The 18,117-nt window shown below is 41.0% G+C and overlaps 1 protein-coding gene across 3 annotated transcripts in view; it reads right to left on the minus strand.

Moving 5' to 3' along the window:
• NETO1 (neuropilin (NRP) and tolloid (TLL)-like 1) overlaps nt 1-18,117 on the minus strand; it is an 86,655-nt gene that overhangs the window by 44,361 nt on the left and 24,177 nt on the right. The gene's annotated exons all lie outside the window — the stretch shown is intronic.

Consider the following 18,117-nt stretch of genomic DNA (forward strand, 5'->3'; position numbering starts at 1 on the left):
CCCCCCCCCCCCCGCCAGTGCACAAATTTTTGTGCACCGGGCCTCTAGTCCTATATAATAAAAGGCTAATATGCAAATCGATCGAAAGTCAAAATGACCAGTTGCTATGATGTGCACTGACCACCAGGGGGCAGACACTCAATGCAGGCACTGTCCCCTGGTGGTCAGCGTGCTCCCACAGGGGGAGCGCTGCTCAGCCAGAAGCCGGGCTCAAAACTAGCAAGCGCAGTGGAGGTGGCGGGAGCCTCTCCCGCCTCCATGGCAGCACTAAGAATGGGCCTAAGCCATCAGTTTGACATCCCCCCAGGGCTCCCAGACTGTGAGAGGGTGCAGGCGAGGCTGAGGGACCACCCCCAAGTGCACAAATTTCATGCACGGGGCCTCTAGTAACTAATAATAAAATAGAACAGTTCTAACAATAAAATAAGGGTTACTTGCACACAGCACGGTGATACCAACACATTGACCTAATAACCTAGGTATCCAGGAAGTGACTGGGGCTCCAAGATAGAGGGGCAGGGAGAGGTGATCGCCAGAGAGATGGTGGGCAGGTGGGCAGGTGGGCTGGGTGGGACTGCTGACTCCCATGGGCTCACAATGCCAGGAGGCTACATACTGTCCAATTTGCCATGTAGGGGAGGGAGCACAGGACACAACCCATGCCACAGACAAGACTGCAAAGGTGGCATAGATAACAAGAAAATGGGGCCTTAGCTGGTTTGGCTCAGTGGATAGAGTGTTGGCCTGTAGACTGAAGGGTCCCAGGTTCGATTCTGGTCAAGAGCACATGCCCAGGTTGTGGGCTGGATCCCCAGTGGGGGACGTGCAGGAGGCAGCCGATCAATGATTCTCTCTCATTGATGTTTCTTTCTCTCTCTCTCTCTTCCTTGCTCTCTGAAATCAATAAAAATATCTATTTTTTTTTTAAAAGAAAGAAAATGGGGTCAGGGCACTACTGTCCTCCTGCCCCCTTGCAGGTCTTGGGGCAGTGAGCAGGGAGCAGGAATCATTTATAGAAAGGGCATCAAGTGGAATTGAGTTTAATCGAGGATATGACTTTAAAAAAAAAGAAATTCACTGGATTAAATGAAGTTGTCTATTGCCAAGCAAAACTATGAGCTGAGACTCAAGAAAATTATTTTAGTTTTGAGAGTGACATTTTTCTATGCCTGCATTTTGTGCACCTTGTAGTTGTGAAATAAATAATAATTGTGCTGCTATTATCAGAACAACATAGATTGTCATAGGAATAAAAGCTGAAAACTCAACTCCTGGCAGACACTGTAAGATTTTTCTGAATTATTAAATTTGCATATACAATCTGATTTCTGGAAAAAGAAGGGCAATGAAAGCAGCAGTAGCAATAAATTCTCCAACCTCCATCTATCCCTTCCTCAGGAAAAAAAAAAAATATTCCAAAGCACACCCATCCAAGCCAGCTCATTTGTGTGTGGCCGGAGGCTGCTTTCCCATCAAAGGGCAGAGCTGAGCTAATGCCACAGAGATGATATGGTCTCAATATCTACTCTCTAGCCCTTTACCCAAGAGAAGCTAGGCAATGGAAGGACTGATCAAAAAGAACAAGTGGGTGGCTCTGTGGAGGGACTGGCTTTGACTCTACCTTTAGACTATATCTTCTGGCTGCTTTGTGGAAAATATTTGTTGGGAACAAGGGCTTGACTTTACTACACAATATTACGTGTAGCCTTTCGTGCTACAGTAATAATGTTTACTCCTCCAAAACGCCTAATGGATTCGATAGGCACTTTGAATGCAGGTAGAGTTTTGTGGTTTGTTTTCATCTCAGTAAATGGAGTTCTCAAAATTCCTAACATTCAGTAGGAACTCATGAAATAATTGTTAAAGAAAGAATACACTCAACTCACATGCTGGGCCTTGGCAGGAGATCAAGATAGTTCAAACTATATTTCCATGGCATTCAACTACAACTATGTTTTTCTTCTCATAAAATATTTGTAAGTCTCAATCTTAGAATTATGGCCTCAGATTGAATTTATGATCACTTGGCTCTGCATGCTTGGTACAGAGGGATTCGATGTCCCTTCTGAACACTAAGAAATGTCCTGGGAAACGCTCATTAATGACTGAGGACATCCCCCTAAAAGAATAGTTCCCAAATATTTATTTGATTACTTGAGACTAAAGAAGCTGTTTAATTGACCCTAAAAGAGGTGTGGGATTAAATATACAATTAACATTTTCATTTTAGAATAATAGGGCAAGAACAGTTGTCAAATGTTCTCGTGGTAGTTCTAATAAAGTGAGACACCTCCAGCTGTGGACTCATTAGCCAACCATAATAGACATAGGGAGAGATCAGAAATGAGTGGCTTTTGTGTGCTTAATGCCTCACTGTCTTTCTATATTCCTTAATAGTCAACCATCCTGCATTTGCATAGTTTAATTTCAGCTGTGTATCCTATACGTGTCATGTTGCTGGATTTTTTCCCCTTAGTTTAATTCACTGCTGACAGTTCTTTAGTTAGTGAAGTTCTCTATTTTTATTTATATTGATTAGTAACATATCTGGGTTTATTTTACCATCATATTTTGTGTTTCCTTGATGTCCCTTTTTGTTCACATGTTCTATTCCCTATTTTCCTGCCTCCCATTTGATTTATAAAATTTCTGTATTCCCTTTTAATTCTTCAATGGCTTGGAAACTATTGACTGTATTCCTATATATCTAGTGCTATTCTCAAGTTTGTAAGTTACCTATTTAGTGGTAACCTTCCAATATTTGTAAAAGCTCAGCAGTAGATTTGAAGAACTTTAGATTCCTTATATGTTTATTTGATGTTTAACATATTCTTTGTAAAATAATTATTTGAAAATAACTCTTGAAGACTTCTGTTTCTTGTCATATGAATGACTAGAAGTTCTGAGAGCCACCACACATACACACAAACATGCACAGACACATGCACACCTACACAAATACATGCACACACATACGCATGCACAAAGATGTGCAAACATGCATGCACCTGTGCAGCACCCCCACACACTTGCATGCACATATTCAGGCACACACATCCTATCTAATAAAAGAGTAATATGCAAATTAACCACCACTCCACAACAAAGATGACGGCACCCATAGCCACAAGATGGTGGCGCCCAGTCCTCTCAGCCCAGCCAGACTCCCCCAGTGGGGGCGGCTGCTGAGAACAAGCAACATGAGTGGCCTGGTGGAATGCTGTTCAGAGGCCCTCCTGACCCTTTATAAAAAAAACAAGAAACAAATTCACTCCCCACGGAGTGATCCCCCCCACACACACTGCAGCCTTAGGGCCTCAGCCTCGGAAGCGCCCATGCCCCCACAGAGCGATCCCCTCCCAGCAGCAGCCTCCGGGTCTCAGTCTCGGAACCTTGTGCATCCCCGGCGAGTGATCCCACACACACACCTGCAGCCTCAAGGTCTCAAGCCTCGGAAGCGTCACGCCGCCGGCAAGTGATCCTGCCCCACCTGCAGCCTCAGAAGTCAGCCTCGGAACTTCCCTTCCCCCAGCCAAGTGATGGCGGGGGGCGGGGGGGGCGGGTAGGGGTATCTGGGCAGAAACTTGTGACCGGGTTAGGGAGGTAAATGGGTTTTGTTTAAAATCTTTACACACCGCAAAGGAAATGTCTGAGGTAGGGTTTCACATCGTAAGTAACTTACAACTAATTTCTGAAGGCAAATTGCTACATTACAGTTACATTACTAGAGAGTACCCCATGGTCCAGAGGTCAGGCTCTGCAGCGATGGTGGCGGGCACTCCACGCCCTGGTTCCTCAGCACCTTGGGCCGGGCGTGAGCCCACCCAGGAAGGCCTTTTCCCCTACAGTTTTCACCAAGGCAGGCAGGTTTTGTAGTCATGAATAAGAAGCGCCCACGCACAAGTCCTGAAGATGCTGGAGCCGGCAGAAATGACAAACAAATGGGGAAAAGAGCAAAACCAGAAACGCCACCAATCCCAACATAGATCATCTTTTTCTTCAGATGACGGTGTGTTTCCCTCTTCTTCGTCTTCTGGAAGTGAGACAGGTTCAAGTACTGACTATTCTACCAATGGAAAAGTTAAGAGAAAGAGAGGACAGAAAAGGAATAAAAGGAGAAAAGAAAGGACAAAAGATGAAACATCAAGAAAAAGAAAGAGAAGGAAAGAAGGAGGAAACAACCACATGATATCACCTTTCCAAGGTCTCATGAAATTCCTGTTTAAGGAGTTTATTTTATGACACTTTTAGTTTGGGTTTACATTTTTACTGGTTTGTCAAGACCATGGCAGGTACAGTATCCAATATGTTAAAGAAAAAACCCTATCTAATGAAGAAGGAATATGCAGGGAGGGCAGTTGGGGGTGACCAGGCTGGCAGGGGAGGGCAGTTAGGGGTCGATCAGGCTGGCAGGGGAGTGGTTAGGGGGTGATCAGGCTGGCAGGCAGAAGCAGTTAGGGGCAATCAGGCAGGCAGGCAGGCGAGCGGTTAGGAGCCAGCAGTCCCAGATTGTGAGAGGGATTGGGCCTAAACTGGCAGTTGGACATCCCCTGAAGGGTCCCAAATTGGAGAGGGTGCAGGTTGGGCTGGGGGACAGCACCCCCCACCCCGTGCATGAATTTCGTGCACCAGGCCTCTAGTACATACATAATTCCCCACTAACAGTCCCTTGACAATCACATTCATGGAGGCCTCACTGGTCTCTACACCACAGGATGGTTCTCAAGCTCAGACAATCCCATGACCCCAGGTTGAGCACCTGCTGTGCAGATGGGACTTGGGCTGGAGTGAACTACTATAGCTGGGACAGAAGCAGCTGGAATCCAGAGCAAGTGGACAGGCCCAGGGGAGGAGGGAGTTGGGGATCCGGAGTGCTGAAAATTAGTCTGCATGTCTAATTGCCTGGAAGCCTGCAAGGGAGGGTACCCACATGTGTGATTCCTGCAGCAGCACTTCTGTGGGGATTCTGAACTCTGGGAAGACACATAGGGAAGCTAGGCCAGGGACCTTTTGTGCGGCCACACTTGGGAGGGTGCTGCGGTGGTGTCACTCAGGTGGTGTCACTCAGGTGGCAGCAACAAAGCAGTTGGATGACAAGTCATCTTGGGAGGAATGCTTCCCAAAGTGAGCAGATACCAATAGATTAAAAGGTCAAGTCAGAAGCTGACATTAATCAAAGAACATATATGCATATTAGCACATGAACACAGATGATAATGTGTGAAGGCTTGGGGTGGGTCAGGGGCTGGGAATAGTGGGGCTAAGAGGGTAGGAATGTGGGACATCTATCATGTTGTCAACAATAAAAAATAGAAATAAAGAGCTGGCAGAAAAGAGAAGGTGAGTTACCCTCTATGAAAACCAGCAGAAACAACACACCACAGATCCTAGAGTTTGGAATTGTCAACCAAGGAATCTACATTCTGTAGTTATACGTGCAATGTTTTGAAAAGAGGCATTTACAAAAATAATTACTCAATAAGAAATTATAAGAAACAAAGAGGTTAATTCTTACCATTTGCAACAGCATGGATGGAACTGGAGAGCATTATGCTAAGTGAAATAAGCCAGTCAGAGAAAGATAAATATCACATGATCTCACTCATTTGTGGAACATAATGAACAACATAAACTGATGAACAAAAACAGATCAGAGACAGAGAAGCATCTATCAGACCGTCAAACCTCAGAGGGAAGGTAGGGGAGGGTGGGGGTAAGGGGGAGAGATCAACCAAAGGACTTATATGCAAGAATATAGGCCTAATCAATGGATATAGACAATAGGGGGGTGAGGGCATGAGTGGGGGGGATGGGAGTAATGTGGGGATAAGGACACATATGTAATAACTTAATCAATAAAAAAATTAAAAATTAAAAAAAGAAACAAAGAGGTTGAAAATGAATTTCTATATCTAAATTTGGTAAAGGACAGAATTGAAAATTAACAATATTTAAAGAAATGATAACCACAATTTTTTCAGGATTGATGAAAATATGAAGCCACCAATCTACAAAGTATAGCATCTTCTACAGAAAATTCCAGCCAAGATACATGGTAATGGAATTGGTAAACACAGAAGGTGAAGATAAAACCTTGAAGGGCCAGCAAAAAAGGCCATGTCAATTAAAAAAATGACAGAATGATTGCAGACAGTTCAATGGCAAGAACACAAGCCAACAGTCCAATAATATCTACTCAGACCTGGGAGAAAACACCTGTCAACCCAGACTTGACAGTCAGCAAAGGAATCTCTCAAGGTTGAAGGGGAAATGAAAACAGTTAGAGAATAAGTAAACACTGAGAAATTTTATCTGCACGAGATCTGTTCTAAAAGAAAATTTGAGGGTGCAGTTTCAAAAGAAAAATTATCTGAGAACATTCTCGAATGCAAGAAAAATCAGTAAAATACATAAAAGAGTGACAAGAAATGGTCCACATTTCCAATCATAATACAACTTCCATTAGAAGCTCATAAAAGCATATAAACAAAAGTGACAAGAAATGGTCCACATTTCCAATCAAATACAACTTCCATTAGAAGCTCATAAAAGCATATAAATTTTATTGAGAAATTGAAAACCACAATCACTTTTTTAAAAATGGGGCAAAAAAGAAATTTTAAAAGAGTTAGAACAAAATGGAAATGAAAGACATTAGATAAGACCTAAAGAGGAGGGGAGCCACACAATGTTCATGAAATATAAACTCAACTTATTGGAAATAGTCACTCTCCTCATCAATCTAATCAACCTATCAAACACCATCCCAAGAGTGCTTTCCTTTAAGGAATGTGACAGGCTGACTCTGTGGAAGAATAAAGGGTCAAAAATATCAAAGATACTCCAACCAGTCATTAAATCTTATTACAATACCATTTGTTATCATCATTATTCATAGCACATTCTCAACATACCTGATGTAAAATTTAAATGTGTATTTTAACATCCAGCTTCTACTTCGGCTGTTCAAATAGATCTATGTTTTAACCTAACATACTTACTTTTGGGAATACAAGCAAGTAATTTTCTCCTTTGCCAAAGAATAGACTGAAAAGTAAATGGAATAATGAGGACAGAATAGGAGTCCTAGGGAAGAGATCAGTGTTGGGCCAGCCCCTGTCCAGGTGTCAGATAGTCAGGAGTGTAAGGTAGCCCTGCCCTTCCGTTGGGTTCTATGCCATCCCAGCAGCTCTGAAGGCAGCATGGCCCTGTGCAGTGGTGACCATCCTCTTACTCTAGCTTGACACTAAATTGCATTACCTAGGATTGACTCAGGCAGGTTAAGATGCTTCTGAATATATTTGGAGTGTATCCACAAGGGAATAAAATAAGCCTCACTCCAAGGAAAGTGAGACTTCCGGTACAAAGAAAGATGGGTGATTTGTAAGAGATCAGAGTGCAAGTTTCAGAGATCAGTCCAGCCCCCGGATCTTCATACTCGATGGAAGTCAAGGAGAAAGTAATGAAAGATGTAGTATAGCTTTATCATTTCCTCCTATGGTGGATGAACTCATGCATAGAATTGAGGCAGCCACCGCATGGGTGAGGAAGCAGCCCCCCAGGAGACAGGATCAGCAGTGCTATATGGGAGGGAGTGATAATGGAAACAGGGCTGCTGGTTTGGTACATTTCCACATGCTCAGCATCCTGGACAGTATTCACACACCCAGAACTAGATTGTCAGCCAGGTGTGAGCTTCAGCAACATCAGCAGCTCTACCTGTGTCTTCAGAAACCACTGTCCTCTCACCATGATTAGGCACGGGAAGGGACTGGGGACCTCTAAACCAGGATCCCAAGCAAGAATTAGAAAAATGACAAAAACAATGACAAAAATGCTTGCAGCTCTCCACGAGCAGATAGAATATTGTTTTCCGTGACAGACTTCAGGTGGGTGGGGAGGAGGTGGATTTCACCAGGTAGAAACAAGGCATAAGAAAACCAGTCTTCAGTCTGATGCCTCGTGGAGCCAAATCTTACATGAAGAAGTGACACAATACCAGTGTTAACCCCGACCCCCCAGGACTCGGCTCTGCCCCTCACATTCCTGCACCTATCCTCTTTATCCTCAGTCACATTATTCATTTTACAGACAAGGTTCCTGAATGATTATTCGGCACGTATGGGCTCCAGCTGCTCAAGTTGATTCACTACTTTGTTCTCTGCAGGTAGGCTGCGAGCGGGTCTGACTTTTATTTATCTTCAATGCCTAGCACATAAATAAATAAATACATGACTGATGAGCTAGGTAACAGCTTTAACATTCCTGCTGGCTGCCCCATGTGCTTATTGTTAAATTTTGATGCAATGTCAAATACTAGTATGTTGTCATTTTTAGAAAATTAAGTTAAAATGTCGTCCCTAAACTTTATTTTTAAAATTATTTTGCAATATCCTAGAAATCTCAGTGTGACTCAAAATATTTCTAGGAAGAACATTATTGTTTGCAATTGTTAAGACCTGTCAGGTTTGAAATTAGAGTAATTTGTATCACTGCCATAAAGATCAAATTTCTTTCAGGACAATATAAATACCTCGGATTTTATTCATTTACATTTACTATTCAGGAAGAGTCACTTCTATTACTATAGAAGTGCCCATTAATTATATTGCAAAAGAATTAGGAAATAGTCAAATAGTCTTCTTTGGGCTTTTATTAACCCATACACTACAATAAGCAGATCTTATAACTGTCTCTTGAGCTTCTGGAAACATCTGGCAGCTGATGTGTCTAAGTCTTGTTACACAACATCTTCTGGCTTCTTGGCATCATCTAAGGAATTGAAATGTGACCAGACGAGCCTTATGTATTCTGCTGGCTGCTCACACTTGTACAGGCTGTTAGTGGTTCACAGCTAACATACTGTTTATTATAATTCAGTTTTTTATTTAAAAATTTATAGTTTCGGTGTTTGCATACATATTTTGCTCTTATATAGCAGTGTAATAAAAAGCTGTTTTTATTAGTGCTGTATTTTTACTAGCAAGTGCTATCATTTCATTCTTTTTTTTTAATCTTCACCTGAGGATATTTTTCCCATTGATTTTTAGAGAGAGTGGAAGGGAGAGGGAGAGACAGAGAGGAACACTGATATGAGAGAGACACATCGATAGGTTGCCTCTAGCATGCCCAGACCAGGTCCGGGAGCCTGCAACGGAGGTACATGCCCTTGACCAGAATCGAACTCGGGACCCTTCAGTCCACAGGCTAACGTTCTATCCACTGAGCCAAACCAGCTAGGGCTCATTCTATTTTTTATGTGTAATGTATAATCCTGGTTACTTGAAACTTAAATAAAATGAACAAAAGTTACAAATGCTCTTGGATACTCAGAATATCATTTAATGGAAATAATTGTTACTAATTTAAAGATTTTAAAAATATTTATTCTGCTTTATTTTCTCTGATCATCAACAGCGGTTCTCAACCTGTGGGTCGTGACCCCTTTGGGGGTCGAACGACCCTTTCACAGGGGTCGCCTAAGACCACCGGAAAACACATATATAATTACATATTGTTTTTGTGATTAATCACTATGCTTTAATTATGTTCAATTTGTAACAATGAAATTGGGGGTCACCACAACATGAGGAACTGTATTAAAGGGTCGCGGCATTAGGAAGGTTGAGAACCACTGACTTATAATCATATTGATTCTAAAAGACCCATGGTAGATGCTACGTAAGATACAGCCTCAGATCAAGGAAGTAAAGCCTACGAATATGTAGCACATCCACAGGAAACTGTACAAAATGAAGTACAATGCTAATAACTACTGCCAGATCTAGGGGGAAGGCTATAGGAATTTCAAGCAAAATCCCAAGGTGGGAAGACTTGAGGAAGAACCATTCTATGATTGAAGTAGAACATTTTCTCTCAATAAGGTAAAATGCAGGGAGAACTGTACTTTTGATGATTAATGGTAATGAATCTGACAAAAATATGGCAAAGGGTGGTAAAAATTTTTGCAGAGAAAAAAAATTTACTATTTTATCACGTTCCTCCCCTAATTTTGCCCCTCTGATGGCTATGGAAACCACCAAGTAAGTTTTGATATATAAAATCAAGAGAGGGAAAAATAAGGCAAAAAAATCATTTAATTGAATAATTGGTTCAATCAAAACAGGGAATTTGCAGATTGTATTTAGTTCATTATGAAAATGCCCACTAGACATATTTTTCTGCCCAGGAGACAGATCTCGCTATGCTTGATGCTAAAATGTCCACTAAAGACTCAAGTATTTACATTGAATCTAGAGAAGAATAATGGTTACAATAAACAATGTACCAAAATTCTCCATGTCTTACATTTTAAATTGTCACAGTAACCCAATATGTTTGATACTGTCATCCCCACTTTATAGGTGAGAGATCTGAAGGTCACCAAAGGCCACATGTGGACACAGTGATGGAGCAGGATTATGACCAAACCCTCTGAGGTCAGATACATTTTCCTGAACTACAGGGTATATTTTGCTGCAGCAGAAAACCAGCTAAAAGGATCTGAATATGTTGTTAACTTTATACCAGATTTTTAGCATTTAATACTAACCATGTCCACATAAGTACAGTCTATGCTACACAATATAACACAGAAAAACATATTTGAGCCCAAGCTCCAACTTCATTTTTAAGTTACATGTTATATTAAAAAGCTGATCAACTATTCCTAACATTCATTTATTTGGGATTAATATAGAAGTAGTGAAAATAATTTCGTTTCAAACCCATAACACTGTTTTTCAGATCATCATGAAGTTGGAGCTAGAGGAAATTGATGTGTTGTAATTCATTAATTATGTATTTATGTTTGGTCCTGAAATCATCTCCAAATTTTTCATTGATTAGAGAAATAAAATACTATCTTGCATTTTTACTGGCATATTATTTGGGCAAAAATATGACCCATATATGGTAATTGCCAGGCACGGTGATAAGGAAAAAATTGGGCATAATTTCTGGGCTAAAGAAACTACAGTATGCTGGGTGGGGATGGGGTGAAGTTACCACTAACATTATAATAGAAAGATCATGAAGGCTGGAGTAGGAATAAGCTCAAGAACTGCCTCACAAAGGAGGGTTGTCTGCACCTGAGTTTTGAGTCAGGAGTTGGAACTTGCTAACTGGAAGAACTTTCTTGGTGGACCAAACAGCATTTTCAGTGGCACAAATGGTGGATTATGTGTTGTTAGTGCATGTCAAGGTACTTGAGATCAAAGTGCTGGGCACTGGAGCATCCAGAAATGAGGCTGAAGGAGGGAGATCCCAAAGTGCTCTGCACATCCTGCTAAAGATCTTAGATTTCTATGCTGGAAGCAAAGAGCCACCAGTAGATTAGTTTGATTAGGCCAGCATCATGATCAGGTGTGGATTTTAGGAAGCCCACTCTAGTAGATGTTTGGCTATTATGGGAGAGGCAATTCTAAAGTAGGAACACAAGTTAAAAATCTGTTTACTAACTCAGGTAAGACAGTAGGAGGGGCTGAAGTTAGTGCTGAGGTAGAAAAAAATAAGGCAGAGATTCAAGAAATAATTGAAAGCACTTCTGAAGGATGTAGGGGTTGAGAGTGTACAATGAAATACAGAAGGAAAAATCGTTTTATAGGAAGGAAATACTGATATTCTTGAACTTGAAGGGGAAATGAGACATGCAAGTGAAAACAGCAGTAGGTTGAGAAATAAATGGGTGAGAAGGAGGTAATCCTTGAAGTATTTGCATCCTTATGTTGACACTGTGGCTCATGTTTGGGACACAAATATGACTCACAGTTACTTCCTTTTGAATCTCACAGTTTAGTGGGAGAAAAAGTTATGTAAACAGATAATTATGATACAATGAGAAAGGGCAACAAGTCACACACACACAAACAGGGATAACACTTAGAGGAAAAGGTTCTTCTTGCCTGGAGAGAAGAAGAGGGAACATATAAAAGGAGAGAAATAAGCTAGGGGGCAGTATTTAGAAATGCAGAAATAGTAAGGATGCGAGGATGAAGGTATTTGGTAACATTACCGAAGTAATTGCTTCTCAACATATGTGTATTAAGTTAATATGTTGCACCCCTTAAACTTACACAATGTTACATATCTCAGTAAAAATAAGAAGTAAATAAGTAAATAAATAAGTACACAAATGTTTATCAAATTGACCAGGGAGCCAGAATGATCTTCATAAATATCAGATAGCATTATGGCCCTCTCACATTTCTAACCTTTCAACAAAAGCTTACCATGTTGTGAAGATTGAAATTAATATTGCTTACATCATACAATGTCATGCATGGTTTGGTTCTGCTCCCTCATTGCCTCATCCTCGGCCATCCCTGGATCTCAACTGTGTCATGGTGCTTCTTCACCTCTGAGACTTGCACAGGCTTCATCACTGGCTGGAATGCTCCTTTTTCGTGGCCAGCCCATGATTCACCTTCCTTTTTGCATAGTTGAGCTGTCAATCTCAACTCAAAGCTTCTTTTTCAGGAAAGTCATTTCATAAATGAGGTCAGGTCCACTTGTCATATACTTTTGATAACATCATATTCCTCTCCTTTATCCTACTTACTTGTTGCCACTCATTAACATTTACGATGTCTTATTTCAGACCTGTAACTAGACAGTTAAGGTCTTTAACACTAAAGTTCATATTTGTCTGAGTTACCACTGGACCCCCAGTGCCTGGCACAGTGGAACCTCAGAGCAAGAGTGCAACACTTGCTTGATTAATGAAGGCACAAATCAATGAATGTGTTGAGAAAGATTCCAGGCAGGAGAAACATATGAAAAAACACAGAATATTATAATTGCAGATAGTTTTATATGAATGGAAGACTTGTGTCAAAAGGAGAGTGGTGGAGGATTGCTGAAAATACAGACAGGAATCAGATCGGTAAGGCCCTAATTGCCATGATAACTAATGGTATACTGAGCTACTGAATGCTTTCTTTGGGGAATGCATACAATTTGACTTTTGTTCCATATAAACGGCTACAATGGGTTAGATAAATGGGCAACAGGTGTCTGACTGAGAGGAGACAGGCTATTACACTTGACTGGATGAGACATATTGAGGGTCAGAAGGAGCATAATGTGAGTAATAATAGAGAAAAGGAGAAGAATAGGAGAAGTTTTAAGGATGTTGGTTCATGATGATTTAGTGAGTGATGAAGACACAGTGAATAAGAAAGAGAAAATCAGATATATGATGTGGACTTGAATTTCTGGGTGAACCATGGTGCTATCCATCAATAACCAATAGAACACAGGAAAAGACTTGGGCTTGGGGAACATTTCAGTATGTGGTGTTCACCTGGGGATATGGAGCCCATGAGTTCAAGGTTGGGCATCATAAACATGTCTAGAGTGCATCTTGGAGATTCCTAGTAAGTAGCTCTGAATACAGAACTAGATTTCCAGAGGAGATAGAGTAAGATGAAGGAGAAAACACCAAGTGGTTAATAAACAATCCTTGCAGTAGTCAGCAAAGTAAAAACTGAGTCAAAGTATTGTTCTTCCTTATGAATATAGCTGTGACTAAATTTATCATTTTAATTTTCATAGAAAATACTGCAGAGGAGGTAAGAGCAAGAGTTTAGGGTCAAACTGCATAGGATTTAAATTTTTCGGCTGTAATCTGCAAACTGGGTGACCTTAGGTAAGTTTTTAACTTTTCTAAGCTCCTATTTTTTCTTTCTAACATAGAAAACAGTTTTACACCTAAATGGTTCACTAGGCTTATCTCTATGGGTTTCAAACAGAAATAATCTTACTTTACTCCCAACTGCAGGTTTGACTGATGGAGAATTTCCTTTCTCTGTCCTTGGATGAGAGCTTCAGAGGATCCAGTAGCTTTTCAATTTCATATTATGACCATTAAGACTTACTGTCAGATATTTCTGCTGTTTGAAATCTGATAGTTTCACATCACCAAACATCTCCCTCCCTCATCTCCATCCCTGTCAGTGTCTCTATGGGACCCTGCGGAGGGAAAGGGAGACAAGCTGATCTTTCTTCTCCCTAGTTCCCTTATCTGTCTCATCTTTTGTAACCACCTGTTTGAAGAACATATTAAAGGGAAAGAAACAAACTATTGTATGTTTAGCAGATGATATTTGTATTTACCGCTTGACTATTGATGAATCACCACCTGAGTGGCAGGCATTTAAATAATGGTTCTCATACAAAGTTCTATGAGCAGTTCAGACTCTTCTTCTCTGACCCATTCTCTTTGACTGACATCTTGAGACAATTCCTGGGACCACTAGGTTTTAGCTCCTTGGTAGTACACCTGGCTGTGCAGTGATCACTGGACCCACAGAAAACATATTCATTCTTGCTGCCCCAAGATATAGGAGTGCAGGTTTGTCGGACTCTTCCCACATACTCCACTGCCTTCACAGGCCACTCCATCCAGACTCTAGCCCAGCCGTGGGCAAACTACGGCCCGCGGGCCGGATGCGGCCCGTTTGAAATGAATAAAACTAAAAAAAAAAAAGACCGTACCCTTTTATGTAATGATGTTTACTTTGAATTTATATTAGTTCACACAAACACTCCATCCATGCTTTTGTTCCGGCCCTCCGGTCCAGTTTAAGAACCCATTGTGGCCCTTGAGTCAAAAAGTTTGCCCACCCCTGCGAGTCTAGCCCATGAAATTATTTAAGTAAGAAACATTCAGCATTCCTCTTGCTTGCATATGTTTCTGAACCCCAGGGCATAGATGAACCAAGAATCATCTGGTTGCACTGCTCCAGGGCTTCTGGGTAGGAGATGGTCTGGCTCCACTGTCAGCAGAAACCCACATTTTTTTCAAGACTGGTTTTCTGGAGAATCCCTAGCCAGGAGAAAAATGCTCCTATCTGAAGACTTTGTGAATTTTCAGTTTTTATTTAATAAAGGCTGTTGGGAAGCTGAGGGTGAAATTTGAAGTACAAGCTTAATCCCTGAAGTTCAATATGACTATACCTAACTGCTGTCTTTATACTTTAGGATTACTTTTACCTATTTGTCTCAATGGTAGCTTATTCTACTAGATTTCCAGTTGGTAGGCAAAATTACATCCTATTATATTCATAGAAATGCTTAAGATTTTAGGGATGTTGTAGAGGTTAAAGGCAACAGTGCATGAAGGACCTAAATTGATGTTGCTTATTGTTATTTTTCTACAGTTCCACAAAGCATTGATGACCACATGACCTTTAACAAATTTAAACTTCCATTATTATAATGTCAAAAGAAAGTAAATACAAGAAATGATCATTTTTATTGCAGAGCTATGTAAAGAACTGAAAATTAAGGGAAAGGTCTGCTGAGTGTACCAAGGTGAAGATTCTGAATCTGTCCTCCCCCAATTTGAATAAGAAGCAGCTATGTAGAATTTAGAGTTGAAAGAGTGGGTGTAGTTATTAGCTTCTCCAGGTATTAGTCATATCAACGTGTATAAAGCACTTTGCTCTGCTCTAGACTGAATTCATGTGTCTCCCCAAATTCATAAGTTGACAACCTGATCCCCTAGGTCCGTGGTCGGCAAACTGCGGCTCGCGAGCCACTGTGTATAAAGCACTTTGCTCTGCTCTAGACTGAATGCATGTGTCTCCCCAAATTCATAACTTGACAACCTAATCCCCTAGGTACTGGTATTTGGAGGTGCAGTCTTTAGGAGGCGATTAGATCATGAAGGCAGAGCCCTCATACTAGTATTTGTAGGTGCAGCCTTTAGGAGGCGATTAGATCATGAAGGCAGAGCCCTCATAAAAGAGACTAGTGTCCTTATAAAGGAAGCCCCAGAGCGCTGGCATACTCTCCCACCATGTGAAGCCAGAGTGAGGAGACATGTCTGTGACCCAGGAAGATGACCCTCACCTGACACTGAACCTGCCAGTGCCTTGACCTTGGGCCACTCCTCCTCCAGAACAGAGAGACATAGATTCCTGTTGGCAGTAAGCCACTCAGCCTATGTTATTTTGTTACAGTAGCCCAAACAAACTAAGACATGCTCCAAAGTTCAAATCACTCTCCTATAAAACCAGGCAACAGGGAAAACAATTCAATTTTGTGTTGAAAAATCAAGTGATCCATGTTTTTATAGATTTTTTTGTTTAAATGGAATAGTGAGTGATTCTACAATTTTAGCCTTGGGTGACATCAAGCTCTGCTTAGTCCAAGTAAAGGCCTAAACGTGTGAAGGACTTGCCCAAGGTCACATGGCCAGTTCTTAATTCAGGGCCCATCGCACCACACTGTTCTGTAAGTGCCTTGAAGGTGAGATAACTTTCATTGTAGCAGAACACCTCAAATGTCTTTAAAATGCCTACTTTTATTTCTTGTCATAAAAAAGGATAGATTCTCCCTAAGGTATACAGAGAGAATGGAACTACAAAGATATTCACATCAAAGAAATAGAAAAGGGGAAAAGGCTAATTTTTCTGAGGCTCCAACATTCAAGCACAATTAAGAAAGGTATTATTGTTTTTAATTCAACCACAGCTCTTTCAATTCACCACGGTGATTATATGTGTCTATTTGTCTCCTACTCCTGCAGGATAGACAGTCTCTGTTCTGTTAGTTCCAGTGCCTGACACATAGCAGGTGCTCAATGAGCATCCAGTTAATGAAGGCATGGAGCCTATGAGTAAAGGATTTTGCAAAGTTCTTGTATTCAGAAGTCTCTATCTCTCCATCATTTATCCCATTGCCTAGAAGTATAACCTCCATATCTTATTCTTTTAAGATGAGCAGGCTTTTCAGTTCTTAAGATTCATCATTAAAAATGCAGATTGCCTTAGCTGAGGGGAATAACATTCCTCATCAGCTAAAATTCCTCCTCAGCAGAGATTGGATTATAGGATCGTTCTCCAGCCAAGACACTGGCTCAGAATAAACATCTGCATGAAAGGACTCTAAGGTGAGTACTGAAGATGGAGGAGGAAGAGAAACATGGTGGGTGGGAGTGGGAAGGTGCAAGCATGGAAGATATTGGTAGGCTATACACAGCTCCCTCCATGTCTGCCTACACTAGTTTGCCTCTTATTCTCATGTATGCATTCTTGGTATAGCAACGTTCAATTGCTATATATAGGCAGTTATTGGACCAAGACTCAGAAACCATCACACATATGATCAGAGTGCTAATTAAAGATACACAAACACCCCAAGAAACAAATCTTTGAGTGTCGGTCAAACATTTCACATTTCAAGAATCAATCTTCCAATAATCTGAGCAATAGGGGTAGGATTATTGAGAATAATTTAGAAAGTCTGGTAGTAACCTAGAGAAATTTTTCACAAATATGCATTATATAACCCCAAAAGAAGTTTGAGTTTGTTCCAACAGCAAATTCAGAAGTAAAGGGGGGAGGGAGGAAGAAAAAAGAAAGCTTCTTAAAAATTCTACTCTGGCGTTAAACCAATAATGTAGATAGAAGACTGTGGCTAATTTAAATTAAGGAAGGTAATCTTCCTGGTGAGGTCAGTGTTTGCTTTGGGAATTCAAAGTTGAATGATTGACACTAGATAGGATCACAAACATATAATACTGACAAGTTCTGTGGGCACCAGGTAGAGCAGATGCATGGTGACTACCCAAACAGGTGGGTATAAGGCTGTTGGCTACCTCTCCTGGAATGCCCGCTAGCCACATAGTTCCAGGTTCTGTATCAACTATTTTCCAAAGGATGGAGCCCCTTCCTCACAACATAAATTTGGGGGACCACTGCTGTTTGATATGTAACTATCGGCAAGCTTGTATTTTGGTGATAGCTCTTCTAGCTGGTCCTCCAGGGGATGGAGTGGAGGGTTTGGGAGGTGAGGGCTAAAGCTGGGTTTACAGAAGGGCTTAGAAGAGTTTGAGGTAAGGGAGAGGAACACAATATTTGGAGGGATAGAAAATATTTAAATAAAACATCTTAGAAATTTGCTTTTTGAAATAATTACCTAATCCAGCTCCTGGAGAATCCTTCAGCAAATCTACATTTGTATCAATGATGTTGCTACTATATTTGTGTGTTGGTGTGGTGGGATGCAATGGTTTCTGATATCAGTCTATACATGGGCCCAAACTGAAAAAAAGATGCTGCAAAGGATCCTAAGAAAACAGGTTACACATACTATCTTCCTTCATCCTTG

The sequence above is a fragment of the Myotis brandtii genome, unplaced genomic scaffold (genome assembly GCF_000412655.1).
Source record: "Myotis brandtii unplaced genomic scaffold, ASM41265v1 scaffold154, whole genome shotgun sequence".
NCBI classification, from domain to species: Eukaryota; Metazoa; Chordata; class Mammalia; order Chiroptera; family Vespertilionidae; genus Myotis; species Myotis brandtii.